Below are 19,776 nucleotides of genomic sequence, written 5' to 3'. Positions count from 1 at the left end.
AACAACATAGCCGTGAGTCATCTACATCTCCCCAGTGAAGCCCGCTATCCTAGGACAGGACCATGCTAAGTGTAGGAAAGTAGCCTCTGACCTCCGGCAGTGAAAGCAGCGTGGATCTGCAGTCAGTCCCATTTTGTGTAGTTGTGTTGGTGTACGGTAGGTTCTGTGTAGGTAATAAAAGTGTATCAGTTGTAGCCCGTAGTTGGAAGATAATTTCTCTATTTTGGCACAGCAATAGGACCATTGCGTCTCTATTATCGTAGAACCCCTTTCTCCCTTGCCTTCCGGGCCCCTCAGGTGTCAGTTGCAGTTGCTCTTTGTGTTAGTAGGTATAATTGAGTAATGAACTTGCGTGGTGAAGCTGTTGCATGTACGTACTCTAGCGCAGTAAGTGTCGGTGGTGGGCGGGGGGATCTGTAAGAAGTTTCCCGATAGTGTGCTCTGATTTGAGAATACAGCAGTGTGTCTGAGAATGTCTGTGAAATCGCGCTCGTGGCGGCCAGGCTGGATAGAAACTCGCGCTCTGGGTATAAATCTGCAAATTTCTTCATACTGCGTGCCTCCGCACATCTTGCAGCGCCTCTTTCCTGCAGTAGTGGAAGTAGGGGGTTGTCAGTCACGGATATAGAGGGCACATATAAGGTTGTGCAGCCGGCCCGTTTGCGGTGGCCATCCCACACCCATCAAAGACACTCTAGGGTGTTAACCTCCCCTCTAGGGGCTTTATATAGTTGAAACACCACAGTTGTCAGAGGCAGTGGCATTGCTTGGTCATGCTCAATCGATACGTAGGGCTAGAAGGGGGTAGGGTGTAGCCAGTAATGCAAGAACTGCACTTAGGCACATAGTGCATATAGCTGCATGTCTAGTGCCCTTAGGCCTCTCAGTCTGGGTGGCAGAGCCAACTTTTTGTAGGCCACCATCAGGTGTTTACTCGCCCATGCAAGCGTTATCATGTTGGATGTTTTATTAAAAATTCATCAGTTTCAATACACAACATCCTGCCAGGCAATATTCGTTAATACATCATTATTTCCGTAGTGCATTTTCTGTTACATATGAACGTCGTGACACACTCAGCTATCCAGTCCAGTTCCCATCTCAAAACACCCCCTGCCCACCACACCCTTCCGTTCTGGGCCTTCAGGTACCTCCCAGTTGCCCCTGTATACTTCCAAGAGCCGCCACACTTTTTCCCATTTCTTGTGACACCCCCTGCCTTCATAAACTGTTTTTTCGGCCGCACATCACCAGTCCACATCCCTCTTCCAAAGTTTCACTGTCGGTGGCTGTATGGCTCCCCAGGCCCCGGCAATGTTTCTTTCGGCCACCATTGCTGCCACTAGCAGCCAGATTTGTTGATATTTAGGCCACGTCTGTTCCCCCGATATGCATAACACATGCCACCTGGCATCGATGGGAACTTCCTGCCCCACGACTTTCGACATTATCCACGTCACCCCCCGCCAATACCGCTGTATGATCGGGCATTCCCATATAATATGAAAGAAGGTACTCCTCTGATTGCACCCTGTTAGAACCGGCGGTCTCTAGTTGGCAGAGGTATACACTTCTGACAAATAGGGACCAACCAACTCTAGTCAGGGAATTGGATTACACACTCAGATTACCCCTGCTACCCCCTTGGTAGATTGGCAGAGCAGACAGGCTTATCTCAGAGGCAGTGTGTTAAGCATTTATGACCACATACAGTAATAAAGTGAATACACTACAGATGGACACGACACAGAAGTTATTATAAAAATAGTATTTTTATATAAGGCTTAGCACAAGACCAAATAACGACAAAAATATACCACAGTCTTAATAAATACTCTTTGGAAGGAAAAAAATAATAGTTCAGGTAAGATTTCTTCTTGGCAAATAGTTCTTTAGCAACAGAATTAAGTATTCTTCTGAAACACAGTTTTTTGGCAACAATGTGGCCCCGACAGGAGTCACACGATGTCGAGTCTACGATATTCCCAAGGTTCGGCGTCGACCGCGAGGAGCGCTACGTCGAGCCTGGAGTTGCAACAGACCCCACAAGTACAGTACCTTGAGAAATGAGGAAAACGATGATCCACGGCGTCGAGAGGTCGGCGTCGAGGTCGGCGTCGATCGTGCCTCGGAGTCGGGTCAATCCGCAGCGGTGTCGAGGGATGTCGGGCCGGAGCAGCGCTCACGGCGTCGAGAAGGGCGTCGAGTCGATGCGATCAGCAGCGGCGTCGGGACGGGGTCGCTTGGAGGTGGAGCCGATACTCACTCCTCACTGGCGTCGATACCGGCGTCGAGACGGGGTCACTTGGAACTGGGGCCGATACCCACTGCTCACTGGCGATGCTGCTGGCGTCGATCGGGCCCGGCGGCCGGCGTCGAAGGCTCGGGACACTGGAGCCGTTACTCACGATGTCGAGCTGGATTCGGCGGTGTCGGCGGCGTCGGCGGCGTCGAGACTGCAGATTTTCCCTTGTGTACTGGAAACAACACTTTCCAGCAATTCAGCAATTCAGTAGATGGTGAAGTCCTTTGGCCCTGTGACTTCAACAGGAGACTGGCACTCTTCCAGCCCTTGGAGATTTTCCAGCAAGCTTTTAGAGAGTACACACCAAGTTCCTCTCTCCTTGTTCCTTGGCAAAAATAAAGAAGCAGCTTTCAGGTTCCTCCACAGCAAAACAGCACTCTGGCAGAAAGGGGAGGCAAGTCCTTAGATCAGCAGGCTTCTTGTCCTTGGTACAGGTTTCCTTGTCAGAAGTAATCTGAGTCTTTGGTTCAGGGGTCCTTCTCTTATACCCCTTTTCTCCTTTGTTACCTTTGTCCAAGCAGGGAAATTCCCCCCATCTCAGGTTCGTTGTGGGTGTTGCCAGGCAGAGGCACCTGGCCTATTCACTGAGCAGGGCAGAGTCCTCAGCCGCCCAGCAGGAGGCGGAGCCAGTATTGTCACTGGCAGGAGCAGGGCTATCAGTCGCCCAGCAGGAGGTGGAGCCAGTATTGTGTCAGGCAGGGCAGGCTACTCTTCCCTCACTCTATGTGTAAATGCCTCATTCACCCCACACTGACTCATTCAGACCTCTGGAGCCACCCAGCCCCTGACACACACACCAAACCAGCAGAGACCGGTGGATAGTTGGACAAGAAAATAGCCACTTTCTAAAAGGGCTATTTTCAAACACAGAATCTAAAAACCATCCATCCTAAAGGGTGTGTTATTAAATTCTGAGTTCAGGGATACTAAACTCGACCTGCTACCATGCTCCCTGAGTCAGATAGATTATAATGGAGTTAATAATCAGTCTGCCCAGTCTGGCCTATTGGAGGCAGGTAGCCCTTCAATAGTGAAAAACGAAAATGGCTGTAATTCACTATTAGGTCATGCCACACACATCGGGGCATGACCTACCTTTTACCCACAATGCACCCAGCCCTAGGGCTTACCATAGAGGTGTCTGAAATGTGGCAAAGTGAAGGTTTTAGAGACTGGCAAGTAGGTTTCCTTGCCAAGTCGACATGGCAGTCAGGGACTGCACGCAGGCTCTGCGGTGGCAGGCCTGAGACACATTTTACAAGCTGCTTCTGTGGGTGGCACAACCAGTGCTGCAAGCCCACCAGCAGCAGTTAACTTACATACCCTTGGCACCCGCAGTGCACTAGACTAGGGACTGAACAGTAAGTCAACCAAGCCAATCATGGTAACACTAATCAATGTAACAATTTAACATAGGGAGCACTTGCACTGTGGCACTGATCAGCAGTGGCACAGTGCCCAAAGCAATAAACCGGCAAAAACATCGTAAACAGAGGAGGCAAACAGAAAAAAAATGGAGGAGAGACTCATGCCAATGATGCCAGGTCTAACACACCCCCTCTGACAATTTTCTGTCGGTATGCGCCCAGCTGGAACATCAGTACACTGGTGGAGTAAGACCTGTGTAGGATTTGCAGTTGGACTAGTCTAAACCTTGCCTTGATCGCCACCTCTCTAGGGCTTTGCACCACCTCCACTCAGTCGTCGTCTTCTAGCAGGCCCACATCGGATTTCCAGGTCTCCCTTAGCTTCATAGGGAATTCCAGGGCATTATTAATAATCTTCTTATAGGTGTATGATAGCGCTTTTTCCGGAATGAGATCCAGTAGTAATCTGTCCTCTAGCGGACTGTACTCTAGTATCTGCTCCACCTCCTTAAGGTGCCTGACCAGTGCGTGTTTCATCTGCAAGTACCTGTAGTGTTCTGTGTCCGCTAATTGAAATTCTTTCTGTAGTTCTGGGAACGTAAGCATGGCCTGTCTCCGTCATACATTTCCTAGGCGCACTATAGCTACCAATTTCCATTTACCGAAACCCTGTAGCCTACCCACTTCCTGAAGTGTATCACTTTCCCATAGGGGGGTGTGTTCTGTCGGTCTATTGGCCCAACCCAAAAATCGATTAGCCTTCGTCCACACATTTACTACTATCCGTGTATGGGATGGTATGTCTCCTTTTTTCCCCCAACTATATAGCGCTGTCAAGTGCCCTCTGGTCCCCATTGCCCAGTGATCCACTCTGTATGCCGGGTCATTCCTATCTGCAAATACCCAGTCATTGATTACCATTAGGTGTGAGGCCCAGTAGTAATTTTGTAGATCAGGAATGGCCAAACCACCCTCGTAGACTCCTTTCTGTAATTTGGCTAATGCAATTCTCGCACCCCCACCATCCCACAGTAATGTTCTTAATTCACTATCCACATCTTTGAAAAATTTGTCAGGTATCAGACAAGGGGTGTTCTGTACAACATAGAGTATTCGTGGTAATGACATCATCTTAAAGAGGACAGCTCTCCCCATAAGAGATATCAGCAGTTTCCTCCAGTGGGCGATGTCTCTTTGTAAGCGTTCCAGTTGTGGTTGTAAATTCCCGGCCAGAAATCCTGCGTCTGTTTTGGCAATTTGCATGCCCAAGTATTTAAAACTATCTTTGACCTGCGACCTATTGTCAGCACTGAGTATTGGAGGTGGTCCGTCCGATAGCATATACAGGAGGGACTTATCCCAGTTAATCTGGTATCCTGAGTACCTTTCAAAGAGTTTAAAAAATCTGCAGTAGCCGGTTTATTGTGAACCTTGCTCTCATCGTGTAGAGAAGGACATCGTCTGCACATAGCGATATCCTCTCTTCCCATTGTTCTCCCCCGTAGATGCCGGTAATTACCGGGTTCCCTCTCACCCATGCCGCCAGTGGCTTGAGCACCAATGCGAATAGGATCGGCAAAAGAGGGCACCCCTGTTGTGTGTCCTTATGGAGAGCGAAGGTACGGGACATTGCGCCGTTAAATGTGACTCTCGCTAGGGGCTGCGTGTACAGCAACTTAACCCATGACTGGAACCGTGGGCCAAACCGTTTAGGACCTCAAACAGGTAATGCCACTCTATACTATCAAATGCCATGTGGGCGTCCAGAGGCAGGAGTGCTGCCTCAACCCCTTGATTGGTCTTTACCAGGTGCATCCCTCCATAGAGTCGTCGAAGATTAAGCCTGGTACTTCTGTGGGACATAAAGCCCGATTGGTCTGGGTTTATCAAAGTCATAATGGGGACTAGGAGTCAATTGACCAGTACCTTGGCCAGTATTTTACCCTCCATATTTAACAAGGATATTTAACAAGGATATCGGCCGGTACGAGGTGCACTGGTCTGCAGGTTTGCCCGCCTTGGGGATTACCACAATAGTTGCTGCCCGCTGATCAACCGGTAAACATCCCCGCTCTCTCGCCTCATTAAACATGCCTAAGAGATATGGGGCCACTGTTTTCGCTGTGCATTTGAAGAGTTCCACCGGTAAACCGTTTGGTCCCGGTGGCTTCCCTGGCTGTAGGTCTTGTATGGCAGCTACTATTTCCTCGGTGGTTATGTCCTTATCGATACCTTCTCTGTCCTCTTCCGACAATACCTGTAGCCTCATCTCCTCTAGTAGTTCATAACAATTTATGGCTGACCTAGCAGGGTTGGACTCCTATAATTCCTCATAATAGTCCCTGATAAAATAATAAAACCCGAGTCACATCCTCTCCAGTAGAATATGCCTGACCACTTTTGTCGCGTATTTCTGCCACCCAACTCCTTTCCCTGTCTCTCTTTTCTAACCAGGCAATAATTTTGTTGGCTTTATCTCCCAGGTCATATATATGCCTCTGTGTAGTGAGTGCAGCCGATCTTGCGGCATTATTCGCCATGTCCTTTAGTTCCTGCCTCTTAAGTTCTAGTCGGTGTGCTAATTCAGTGTCAGTTCTCCCATCCTCCAGGTAGGTAGCCTCCATTTCCATTGTCGTCGCCTCTAGTTTATCCCATTTCAGTCTCTTTTCTTTGTTATTAACTCCTATGCAGTCCTGGACATGACTCCTCATGACTGGTTTAAATGCCTCCTCAACTGTTCCCTCGTTATCTTGGAAGTAGAGTTGAGCCCGCTCCTGGACATTTTGAGCATTTTCTTTGTTCTTAAAGAACCATGAATTCAGCCTGGGTGGCAAGGCACAATTTCGAGTCGGTTCCCTCACCCTTACTTCCACTGGTGATTAGTCTGAAATGCCCCGTGGACCAATTCTGGTGCCTGAGAATCATGCCTCTTCACCTCTGTGCGTCAGAATACGATCAAGTCTAGAGTAGCTACCATGCGCAGCTGAGTAAAAGGTGTATTGGCGAGTGTTTGGGTTATGCAGTCGCCAGAGGTCTTTCAGACCCATTGCTTCAACGAACGCCCCTCTGTTTCTAAGTGATGTGGATTCTCTGTCAAGCCCCGGAGTGTGGACAGAGTTCATGTCACCACCCAGTACTAAGAGTCCCTGTGGAAGATCGACTAGTAAGGTCTCCAGCGCTGCAAATGCCTCGGACCACATTGCCGACGGTATATAACAAGAGACAATATTAACCGTTTGTCCTTCCCATGTCCCTGTGAGGGCCACATACCTCCCAAGGAGATCATGCCATATTTTCCCAACCACCAAAGGGAGACCCGTTTTGACTGTATCCCCACTCCGTGTGAGCCAGCCGTGTAGCCCACATGTGCCACCAGTTAGTACCCGTATCTATCTAGCACACAATATCTGTGGCCCTTATGGTGCGTTTTCTGTAGCTGCGCCACTCCTGGGCAGTGTCTATGCATGCATTGTAGTACTATACTTCTCTTAATACGACTCCCTAGGCCATTAACATTCCATGACAAAATGACAAAAAGGTAGGGCTAGTAGCCCCGAGTATCCCTCCCTGCGGCCCACTTCAGTTGTCGGCTCCGTTCTCTGCAATACTACCCTCCCATGCGTCCCCATACATGCATGAAGTGTCTCATCCTATGACTAGCAAGTTGTGTCAACCCATTACCTTGACTGCGCACTGATGTGAAACTAACGATACAATAACAAAACCTTACAAAACAAAACAATCCCCGTGGTAACATATACCCCTCCCTGCTGCCCTGCTGATGGGTATTGCAACTCCCACCTCCCCAACGTGCAGAGTGCCTGTCACCCCTAACAAGAAACCAAAATGGAGTTGGTCGGTGCCGGGCTGTTATAGCCCCTCCTCCAGGATCCCACTCCCCTGCATAATACGTATATACGCATGCAATAGCAATTTTACGGATATACAGTATACCGAAAGTCTCAATGATTGATAGTTCGTGCTCTCTGCATTACTCTCCACTCAACATTAAAACCTGATTTACACAGTCTTCGACTCAGCACACGTCGAAGTCCCCTCTTCCAGACCCTCCATCGTTCTCCCATTCAGTTACTGCCCACTCTCTCTGTCTGATTCGTCTCTTGTCATCCTATGCTGCTCCCGCCACCTTCCCCATTGAGTCTTTGGGCCTACGCTGCACCACCCCTCCAGCCATTCCATGGCTGCCTCTGGGGAGCTGAAGAACAATGTTTTCCCTTCGTCTTCAACTCTCAACTTGGCTGGAAACATCATGGATTACTTAAGTTCTGTGGCTCGCAGGTCTTTTCTTACAGACTCGAAGGCGTGTCTTTGCCGTTGCATGTTTAATGTAAAATCAGGGAAGAAACGGATTACTGCATTCCCATGATGCAAGCCCCCATTGTGGCATGCCATTTGTAGGAGGGCATCTCGATCTCTGAAATTGAGAATCCTGGCAATGATTGTCCTTCGTAGAGTGCCGGGTTTGGGCTTAGGGATGGGAGCCCTGTGCGCGCGTTCAATTGTAAAGTACGTGGAAAGACATTTCAGTTTAAGATGGTTCAGGATCAAGTCCTCCAGAAACAGGTCAATACTAGGTCTCTGCATACTCTCCGGCAGCCCTACCACTCCGATATTGTTCCTGCGTGCCCGTCCCTCCTGGTCCTCCAACTTAGCTGCCATGGCATCTTGTTGTTTTGTGAGGATCTGAACTTGTTCCTCCAGGCTCTTCGTGCTAGTCTGTAATTGGGCCACCTCTTGCATGGTGGCGGCTACTTTGTACAAATTTTCCTAAAGTCTGCTCTCAGAAGATTGACGTCCACAGTTACCATATCTATTTTAGGTTCAATCGTGCCCTTGAGGTCTGCAATTGCCGCCATGATCGCACTGAGCGAGGGTTCCGTCTGTCCATCTGGCTGTTGTCGCAGTCTGGAGTGGCACCGCATATTTATACATATTGTTCGACTGTGCCCCTGCTTGTCCTTTGGGTTTCATTCGCTTGGTCACCTCAATCTCCTGGTGTTCCGAGACTCCGGGTCTGAAGGTCTAACCGTTCGTCTCGTCTCTTGTCACCGGAACTGAGGCCTGTTCCCCTTTGTATGTTCAGGAAGTAGAACCTTTGTGCTTCTCATGCCACCTCGGGCCCTGTTCCTCCAATGCTCACCCGCTGTCCCTCTATTGAGCACCCTCCCTATATACTGCCAATTCTGTTCTCTAGGTTGTGGAGTTCTACTATTCCAACTGTCAGATCTACTAAGCCGGGGTGACTCCCACCAGCCGGGAAGTGCCGCTCTGTACTTCGTACCCACCCGGTAGGCCTCTGTACGCCGCTTGCTTCTACCCTGTCGCCTACGGGCCTTGCCTCTCCTGCTGGCATTGTATGGTGCGAAGGCGATGCCCCGTCCGCACCTCAGACTGGAGCTGGAGCCCTTCATTCAGTCCCTCTGTTGCCCCTAGCCGTTGCCTTGTCCTCCCGGGCATCAGCGTCTAGAACAGAGCCCTCTTGCTTCAAGGGTGGTGAGTAACTGCGCCACATACGCTGACAGTGTCCTCGGACCAGCGGCCCTCGTCAGCCGGAGCACCATGGTGCCACAGCGGTGTACCGCCGCCTTTTCAAAAAGTACCTCTCACTTTCGGGCCCTCCAATTTGTCCTCCAGTCCCCCTTTTGGCCACCGCAGTAGTCTGCCAGGTCCCAGATTCGAGAACGGTGGTGTCCAGCCAGGCCGTCCGTCCGGCCACGACGCGATGGCAGGTGGCATCTGATGGAAAAAGGAGCCCCCATTGTTCCCCCAGCCGTCCTCCAGGCATCGATTTACTCCTCCAGATTCCAGAAGGCAAGTGTTGCGCCCTCATAAAGGGCCACCAGGCCCGGTCGTGCTTCACTGGCGGATAAGGCCGGGCGGGGAGAGTAGCTGTGCCTCTCGCCGCAGGGCTGCCATGTCATGTGTCGCCCTCACACCGGTATTTTTAGTTTTTCCACAGTAGAGCCTCTGCCGACTAAGCCCCCTGTACCAGAGCGCCGTCTCTCCTGCTCCTCTCACTCCGGCGTTCCGACAATGGCCGCACCCCGTTCACTGTACCCTGCACCCTGGCCACCGAGATTGACTTCAGATCGGGGGTCTTCCGATACAATTCTTGGTCTAACTTGCCGCTGATGAAGCCTCCGGCAGTCCTGTATACTATTCAGGCATTAATATTGCTATTGTCTGGCTCGAAGTGCGGATTTTCTGGGTTTTAGGGACCTGGGATTTGGAGCTTTCCTAAAGCGCCGCCATTTCCATCTGCGCCGAAGCCACGCCCCCTGATCGCAGCCCTTTGAGGAATTGAGCCGTGAGGAGGGTTAGAATATTTACAAAAAGGTATGGAAATGTTGGCAGTATTACCATTTTGGCAATGGCTATGCGGCCCGCCAGTGACAGAGGTGGTTTAGTCCACAATTGGATTCGGGCCTCCAGCCAATCCATGGCACTGCTGTTGTTTGCTGTCCATACCACCGCTGGCTCTCTGCCAAGTCATATGCCCAGATATTTAAATGGTTCCAATGCCCATTTTAGAGGGTATTCAGTTGCGTACGGTTTGGTGGTATCTTTCAGTGGAAATAGGATTGACTTAGACCAGTTATTCTGGATGCCAGAGTGTCTGCCATAGCGTATCACCTTGCGTGTAACCGGTTCCAGATTAGATGTGTGATCGCGGACATATGAGCCACGTCATCAGTATACATGGACACTATGAGGCCTCGGGACTTGAAGCTAATGCCCCACTCTGCATGATGCTGCAGTAGCCTGGCTGCCAGTGGTTCCATGGCTATAGCGAACAAGAGCGGGGTCAATGGGTATCCCTGTCTTGTGCCCTGGGTGATGTTGATTGGTTCTGAGATACTGCCGTTTAGTCGGGTACGCACCGTTGGGAGGGTGTACAAGAGGCAAATTTTCTGGATAAATTCATAGCTTAGTCCTAATTGACCAAGCAGTCGCGCAAAGTAGTCCGTGATCGCTGCGCAGATACCCTCCTTGAAGGCTGCATCTGGTAGCGCATTCAGGGGGAGCAGCCAAGTGAAAGCACGGGGAATGATCTGCAGGATTTGAAGCATTAGCAACACCAGCGCATGGCCAGAGAGCGTGTGCGGGAGGTGCTTGATCTCTGTTGTCTCTGCAGTTGCAACCCTGGAGATGAAACAGTAGTTGAGATGTGACCATGAGGAGGAGGAAAGCATGGTCCCTCATGTGTGATTGGGTGGGCGTGCCACCAGGCGTCTGTGAGTAAGTTGTCCAACATTATTGTATTGAGTGACCCGGCCACCCGTGGACTTGTTCGTCGTGTACCAGACCTGTCCAGTGCCCCCTCTAGCGCCACATTAAAGTGTTCCCTCCAGAGCACCATTCCCAGGCCAGAGTTTGCTGCCTGTCTGCACACATTCAGGAAGAACTCCGGGTCATCTACATTTGGTCCATACATAGCTATCAATTTCATGGCCTTTTTGTATAGCGTGCCTACTGCAATTATGTAGCTGCCCTCTTTGTCAATGTGAAGTTGTGTAGTGTGCCATGGCACATCATTTTTGATCAGCAGGGTGACTCCCCTACTATAATTTGAGTACAGCGAGGAGTGTGTCTACCCCCACCATTGGGCTTGCAATCTAGTGGGAGTGCCAGCAGTCATATGTGTCTCCTACAGGGGACATATATCAATGTTATGTCTTACTAGGTAAGCATGCACAAGTCGGGATTTGCAATAGTCATTCAGGCCTCTTATATTCCAAGTGAGACATCTGATGCCTACCATCTTGGTAAAATGTAGCTATGCTCTTTCCCATTTTAACTCGTACCCGGGAGTCTGGGTCATCAGCGTTGTGATCGACTTTAGTGCTAGTATGGCCTGAGAAGTCTGCATTGGGTTCAATCAGTCTATGTGTCATCTCGGATAGTCGGGCTTGTGTGACCGTCCCTCCCCCATTGTATCCCCTGAATATCCCACAAAATGAGAAACATTGCAATGGTCAAACTCCCCCTTCCACTCCAGCCCCCCAATCAGGTTGAGACATTGTTCCCTCCCACCTCCCAATTCCCACTTAACCCAACAGCATAATAAAGGGGATTGTGCCATGGGGCCATGGAACACCTGGCGTATGACCCTGTCACCATGACTAGGGTGATTGAGCGGTTAATTAAGGTTCATCATATTTTAAACATGTGCTGACCGTGCCTCGTCAGCCAGTGCCACTCAGAACAAACCGCCGCCACAGTTCAGTCTTACTTCCGCACACTGGTGGCAGTCTTTTAAAGTGTAGATTCTGCCATTCTCAGTCATTATCATTAGTACGGGCTTCCTCCGATGAGCGGGGGGACTTGGATGAGGCACACCTGCTCTTGCCGATTTGCTTGTCTAGTTTCATCGTGACCGTCAGATCTGTGAATGTTTGTATTTTCCCTTGATGTGTGAGTCTGAGCTTGGTAGGAGAGAGCAGGGCTGGAGTGCTCATTTGGCAGGCAGAAATTCTCTTCTCGCCGCTTGCACTGCCAACATGAAGTCAATCAATCAATCAATCAATCAATCATGGAACTTATATCGCGCACTACTCACCCGTAAGGGTCTCAAGGCGCTTGGGGAAGGGGGTCTGCTACTGCTCGAACAACCAGGTCTTGAGCTGTTTCCTGAAGGCCAGGTGGTCCTGGGTCATCCGCAGATGGACGGGTAGGGAGTTCCAAGTCTTAGCTGCCAGGTAGGAGAATGACCTTCCTCCAGGGGTGGCTCTCTGGATGCGAGGGATGACGGCGAGGGCGAGGTTAGCGGAACGTAGCCGGCGGGTGGGCGTGTAGAAGGTGAGGCGGCTGTTGAGGTACCCTGGGCCTAGGTCGTGGAGGGACTTGTGTGCGTGGGTGAGGAGTCTGAACGTGATCCTCTTGTTGACCGGGAGCCAGTGCAGGTCTCTCAGGTGGCACGAGATGTGGCTGCGTCGGGGGACGTCCAGGATGAGTCGGGCGGAGGCGTTCTGGATACGCTGAAGTCTTTTCTGAAGCTTGGCCGTAGTACCGGCGTAGAGGGTGTTTCCGTAGTCTAGTCTGCTGGTGACGAGAGCGTGGGTGACCGTCTTCCTGGTCTCGGTTGGGATCCATCGGAAGATCTTTCGGAGCATGCGGAGGTTGTGGAAGCAAGCTGAGGAGACGGCGTTGACTTGTCTGGTCATCGATAGGGAGGAGTCCAGTATGACGCCCAAGTTGCGTGCGTGGTCCGTCGGTTCAGGTGCGGTGCCTAGTGCCGGGGGCCACCAGGAGTCGTCCCATGCGGAGGGTGATGGTCCCAGGATGAGGACTTCTGTCTTGTCCGTGTTCAGTTTCAGGCGGCTGATGTTCATCCATTCAGCGACGTCTGTCATCCCTTCGTGCAGGCTGGCTTTGGCGGTGTCGGGGTCTCTGGTGAGGGAGAGAATTAGCTGGGTGTCATCGGCGTAGGAAATGATGTTGAGGTTGTGTTGGCGTGCGATGGCAGCGAGGGGTTTCATGTAGATGTTGAAGAGAGTGGGGCTGAGCGACGATCCTTGCGGGACGCCGCAGATGACTTCGGTGGCCTCGGAGCGGAACGGAGGGAGGCGTACTCTCTGTGTTCTGCCGGAGAGGTATGAGATGATCCATTCCAGAGCCTTCCCTTGGATGCCGGTGTCGTTGAGGCGTTGGACTAGTGTGCGGTGGCAGACAGTGTCAAATGCTGCGGAGAGGTCTAGGAGGATGAGTGCCGCTGTTTCGCCGTTGTCGAGCAGGGCTCGGATGTCGTCGGTGGCTGCGATGAGGGCGGTCTCGGTGCTGTGGTTGGCTCTGAATCCGGACTGTGATGGGTCGAGGGATCCGTTCGTCTCGAGGAAGGCTGCCAGTTGCTTGTTGACGACCTTCTCGATGACTTTGGCGGGGAAAGGAAGGAGCGAGATGGGGCGGAAGTTCTTGAGGTCGGTCGGGTCCGCTGTTGGTTTCTTCAGCAGAGCGCTGAGTTCGGCGTGCTTCCAGCTCTCCGGGAAAGTTGCTGTGTTGAAGGAGGTGTTGATGATGTCTCGGAGCTGGGGTGCGATGATAGAGGCTGCCTTGTTGAAAACATGATGGGGGAACGGGTCGGTCGGAGATCCGGAGTGGATGGTGTTCATCATGCGTGACGTGTCTTCGGGGGTCACCTCGGTCCATGTCTGGAGGGTGGCGGCGGGGTGCGAAGGTACGACCGATGGGTGCGGGGGTGAAATGTCGAAGCTGTTGTGGATGTTGGTGATCTTGCGGTGGAAATACGAGGCGAGGGAGTCGCAGAGGTCCTGTGAGGGAGTGATGTCGTTGTTGCCGGTGCTGGGGTTGGAGAACTCCTTGACGATGTTGAAGAGCTCCTTGCTGTCATGGGCGTTCTTGTCCAGTCGTTCCCGCAGAGATTTCTTCTTGGTGGTGCGGATGAGCTGGTGATGTCTGCGAGTGGCGAGTTTCAGTGCTGTTCTGTTGTCGGCGGTCTTGTTGAGGAGCCAGGCCTTCTCGAGGGTGCGGCAGGCCTTCTTGGAGTCCTTAAGTTCGTCGGTGAACCAGGGGGCCTTCTTGCTTCTGGGCCTGGTGAGGGGGTTCTTCAGTGGCGCGAGGTCGTCGGCACAGGAGGTCAGCCACTGCGTGAGGTCGAGGGCAGCTGTGTTAGGGTCCGTGGTCCTGACAGGTGGGCTCTGGCTGAGGGAGGTGGCGAGCTGGTCGGCGGTGATCTTGCTCCAGTTTCTGTGGGGAGCCTGTTTCGGATGATGGTGGACCGTGTTCTTTCTGAAGCTGAAATGGACGCAGCTGTGGTTGGTCCAGTGAAGTCCGGTGGAGTGGCTGAAGGTGACGTGCTTGCTGGACGAGAAGAGTGGGTCGAGCGTGTGGCCGGCGAAGTGGGTGGGGGTGTTGACCAGTTGCTGAAGTCCGAGGTTGGCGAGGTTATCCAGCAGGGCGGTGGTGTTGCGGTCATTGTTGCTCTCCAGGTGGAAGTTGAGGTCCCCGAGGAGGATGTAGTCGGCGGAGGGGAGGGCGTGAGGGCTGATGAAGTCGGCGATGTCTTCGCAGAACTGTGCGCGTGGTCCCGGGGGTCTGTAGATGAGGGTGCCTCTGAGGGTAGTCTTGGGGTCGGTGTGGATCTGGAAGTGCAGGTATTCGGCGGCGTTGAATACGTCGATGGAGTCAGTCGAGATGCGAATGGTGCTCTTGTGTACGATGGCGATGCCTCCTCCGGTCTGGTTGACGCGATCCTTCCTGATGATCTTGTAGCCGTCCGGGATGGCTATGGCGATGTCGGGGGCTGAAGAGTCGTTCATCCAGGTTTCCGTGAGGAAGGCGACGTCTGGAGATGCAGTGTCGAGGAGGTTCCACGGCGTGTCTGTGGACGGAGCGGGTGTTGAGCAGGATGCACTTGAGGTGGTTGCTGTTGTCCGTCTTGGTGGGCGTGGTGCTTGTTTGGAGGCAAGAGAAGTTGCAGGATCGGCAGGCGAAGGGTCCATGGGTGCGTCGCGGGGACGCTCGGTAGCAACCGGGGGCTCGGGCGGTTTTGAGTGCGATGAGCGTAGCGAAGTCGTAGGTCCTGCGGGGGGGCTGGCGGGCGCGGGGACCAGGGGGTCTGGCGCTGGGCGCGGTCCAGGCGCGGACGGGCACAGACGGGCTTACCTTTGGCGCACCTTCGGCGCTCAGTCGGCGCTCCCACTGCGCGCGTCCGCTGCGCGGTCGCTGAGGGGGCGTCATAAATAAGGAGCCGGGAGGGAGGGTCAGCGGGAGGCGGGAGCGGGGTGGCCAATGGGCAGGGAGGGGGGGCGGGACTGAAGGAGGAGGCGGGAGTGGGAGTGTGCGCCTGGGGCAGCGGCGCCGAGAAAACGGTGGGAAAATCGGCGGGAAGCGACGGAGCCCAAGGAGTGACCAGGTAAGTGGCGGTGGTCAGCGGGCGTGAGGAGTGAAGGTAGCGGCGTGGGTGGCGACCAGGAAGCAGCACGCGGTACCTGGGAGGCGGAGGCGAGATGCAGGCAGCGGCGTCAGGTAGGTGGTGAGGAGCGGCAAACAGGCGTCAGGCAGCGGAGGCAGGTAGGTAGCAGCAGTGGGAGGGAGCGTCCGTCTGTGCAGGCACAGGGGGTCGCCAGTAGAAAGAGATTTCTACCTGAAGGGTATTTCCAGGGTGGTGCACCTCTTTTCGTTCTCTTGCACGGCTAAGGATAATGTCCCGATCCCGTTCAATAGGGGGGCTATTATGGGGCCATAGAGTTCTGTGTGCTTTCTCGACAATGAAGACAGTAGATGGGTCATTGCCGAATAATTCTCATAGCAGGTTTTTGAGGTAGTCTTCCATTCTGGTAATGGCTTTGTTTTCCGGGATACCGGTAATACGAATGTTGTTTCTGCAGGAGCATGATTCCCAAATCTTCATTTTTAGCCCTTATTATCTCTAGTACTTTGTCCATTTTTATCAGTTTCTGCTTGTCTTCTGCTTGCCGGTCTTCCAAGTCTGATATTCGTGTTTCGGTTTGTGTAATACGCTCATCATGAATGTCCTCCCGCTGTTTAACCTGATCTAGCTGAGCTGTGAGGAGGTCTAATTTGTTATCAATAGTTTTTTAGGCTAGCCAAAACGTCCATGAGCAGTGACCGGATATCCTCATCTGGGAGCTTTGTGCCCACTACTTGTGTGCTCTGTCCCTCTCCGTCCTGAGAGGTATCGTCCAGCCATGTGTGGCGACGGCCATCGAATGTAAGTTTGGGCTGCTTGGTATCGGGTTTGCCCATTTTCTTTCTCCTCAGTGTACACTCCAGTAGCGTGTCCCATTGTTGTTTGGCGCCAACTGTGGTAATACTTGGCGGGGCAAGCTCTGCTTCTCCAACAGTGTTAGTAGCCTATCTCCTCACGGGGGGAAGATCGCCTCTGCAGCGCTGTCTGTTCTCGGTAACGGTACGTAGGGTGGGTGTCACCCACCAAGAACAACCCCAGAAGAGTTTCAGGGTTTTCAGGTGCCTTCAGGACTCTCTTGTCAGGTGGGGGAGCAGAACCAAGGGGCGAGTGGTGAGCTCATTACCCCGCTGTGGCAGTCAGCCTCTTAACTGTAGTTCCCTCTCCCACATGCAGATTTTACCACCAGCAGGTTCCATTTAGCTCTGTGCTACTTCACGTCTTGTTTTCCTATCGCTGGGTCGCAGCAGCCACAGTGCCCTCGACCCACAGGCACACTTCTCGGCTCACACGGGCTGCGGCCGTTTTGCCTGTATTTTCCTTGTAGGTCTCCGGTGGTAGCGGGCGGCCCGGCCCCCTGGGTCATGTCCGCGCAGTCCCCGAGTCTCACTGGGGCTGGCACGGAGGCCCCTAGCCTCGTTCGGGCTCTGGCCCGTCGTTGAAGGCCCAACGGTACCTCCAGCTACTCCGGTGCACTCCCTATGTTGCAGGTGGGATGGAGGCACCACTGGGGAGGCCTTCACGGGTCACTGTAATTGTCTGCTTGTCCTACCCCGGATCCTAATTGGGGCTCCTCCACCTCCACGCAAAGCGCCCCGTGCTCCCACCTGGATTTTCACAGCTGTGCTGTGCCCCGCCAGTGCTCTTGGTTTTGTGGCGTCGGCAGGGGCAACTCCTCCGCCAACTCGTGCTCCCGCCTCTGGATGCGCGCCCGTCTTGGGCGGCCCACTGCTGCCAGCTCTGCAGGACTGTGTGCCGCCACTTCACTGTGTAAGCGGCCCAGCTGGTGGTGGCTTTCACACGCGGCATCTCCGGATTCCGCACGGCTATTTTCCTGCAGCGGGGATCTTTTGGCTTGCTAGTCCCTGCGCGTCCTTGCCCGTTCAGTCGCGCACTATCCCCAGATCAGGTTGTCTCTGGGCAGGCCGCATGGTAGGCCGCTATTCCCTTGGGTTGGTGCCCGCTTCGCAGCTCAAAGCAGGTCAGAGAAAAGCCTCAGATTGAGTTTTTAGCTCCAGCTTCGCATCGAGAGAGCTGATCTCCTTCATCAGCACGGTTTTGGGTTCCCCGGACCGCCGAATTATTCCTGATTTTGCTGCTCGTATATGTAGTAATGCTATGCCTTTATGAGTAAAGTTTATTGATTTGACTTGCCTCTAGGGAGCATGTCATAATATCAAATATAAAAATATTGGAACTTACAAAATAAATGTCACCAAAATATCTCCTGCTAAAGTATTGAGAAGCTAAGTAAACATAGATAAGTATAAGTTTGTTATACTTAACTCAACATATATATTGTCAAGGTACATGTGTGTGGAGCGGAGTATAGCAAACCTATACCTATGTTTGTAGACTTACCTTCTCAGCATTTTGGTAGTCGATTTTTGGATCATGATATTTTTGTAGTTCACAATTTAAAACTCGGCATAGATGTGGAAAACTGGACCCAGAGGGAACACCCATAAATCATTTTTTTGTAATAGATTTGCTGACATGGAAATTCCACCATACTTGCCATATTTTCATTTGAGCAAATCCCACTCACTACTTTATTTCACTATCACAAATAACTTAATATACTGAGGCTGAATTACTTGTGTTTATATTTCAGATATCCACCTCTCTGACCTTTATGTGTGTTTTTGTTTCACACTTGATAAATTACCTTCTGATCTGGTACATATAGCAATGGTGTGGCCAGCTCACATAACCATTTAGCCTATTTTTAAGTTCCATACTTTATCAAAAGCACCTCTCTCAATTTTTTTTGGATTTCAAAAGAATTTATTTTTTAAAAGATTAGATACAAACATAATATACAGGCAAGAATGATACAATTGATAACAGCTAAAATATACAAAATGGTAGGTTTGATAATAACCAATAAAAATATATCTTAACATTCATTATTCTGAAAGTATCAGAGACATACGTCAATTAAGGAGGAAGCAATGAAAAACCGGGAGAAGTAATTATCAAAAGCATCATCATCAGATATTAAACTGGGGATAAGAGGAAAGAAAGGAAAAAAGCAAAGATAGAGAAGAGACAGGATAGAGAAGAGGGAAGACAAGACAAAGGGAGAGAAAAGAGAGGGATTTCCAAAGGATTCACCGAACACTCAAGACAACATTAAATAGACAAATCAAAAGGATATTGATCCACCAACCCCTCTGAGGCCAATTGCATGTACGTATCTAGCGCCAACCACACACCAGAAGATATAGACGGAGAAAGATGAGCATGCTCAACTGAAGTATGAGCACTACGTAGAAAAGAAACCCATGCCCACCAAGTATGATAAGAGACTGAAGAAAAAGATTTCCACTCCATGAGAATTACTTTGGCTGCAACGGTTAGTAAAAGATCCAACAGTTGTACCTCCATGGAGTCTAGAGGCAATGGGACCGAGGCCGCCAGCGGGCCTAAAAGGACTAACGGAAATGAAAGTTGAAACTTAATATTAAAGATAAGCATGAGGTGTTTATGAATTAAACCCCAAAAGGGTTGGAGAAGAGAACAGTCAAAGAACATATGCTGAAAATCGCCTGGTGCAAGACCACAACTCCAACATAAATTATCTTCCTTAAGATTTAACGAATACAAACAAGTGGGAGTCCAGTGAAGAAGATTAATAGAGAAAAACTTAGACTGCATTAAAGAGGGGGCAATTTTATTACGAAGAGAAAGCCTACCAATATCCTGCCAAGTGTCTGAAGAAATATGATCGGTAACATCATGTTCAAAATGATGGAGCCATTTTTGCTGTGTAACAGTTTGAGAGGGAAGTGTCGAGGACGATAAAAATTTATAAATCCTAGATGCTACATGACCAGACCTAACCCATAACTGAAAAAGCGTAATCGTAGGGGAAGAAGGATGAAGATGTACTTTAGCAAGTGCTACCTTTATCTTAAGGAAGGTATAGAAATCTATATTAGAGAAAGAGAAATGCTGAGCCAGGGAAGAGAAAGGGAGAGGATCATTGTTGGAATCATATAAATGTTTAACAAGTGAGATACCTTTCCCCGACCAATAAGACACCAAGTCTGGATCGATAGTAATTTTAATTTTGGTATTCCGCCAAATAGATGACCATCTAGTTTTATGTAATGGAATCGCCACTCTCTTATCAACCTTGCGGACCGCAGCAATAGTGTCTAGAATAATAGATCTAGAAAATGGAATAGAAA

General features: G+C 51.1%; 1 protein-coding gene across 2 annotated transcripts in view; it reads left to right on the top strand.

The window, feature by feature from the left end:
- The window catches only part of TRPM6 (transient receptor potential cation channel subfamily M member 6), a 671,614-nt gene that overhangs the window by 113,774 nt on the left and 538,064 nt on the right, over nt 1–19,776 (top strand). The window lies entirely within an intron of this gene.

This window comes from Triturus cristatus, chromosome 2_1 (genome assembly GCF_964204655.1).
Source record: "Triturus cristatus chromosome 2_1, aTriCri1.1, whole genome shotgun sequence".
Classification (NCBI taxonomy): Eukaryota; Metazoa; Chordata; class Amphibia; order Caudata; family Salamandridae; genus Triturus; species Triturus cristatus.
This window is presented reverse-complemented; position numbering and strand designations above follow the sequence as displayed.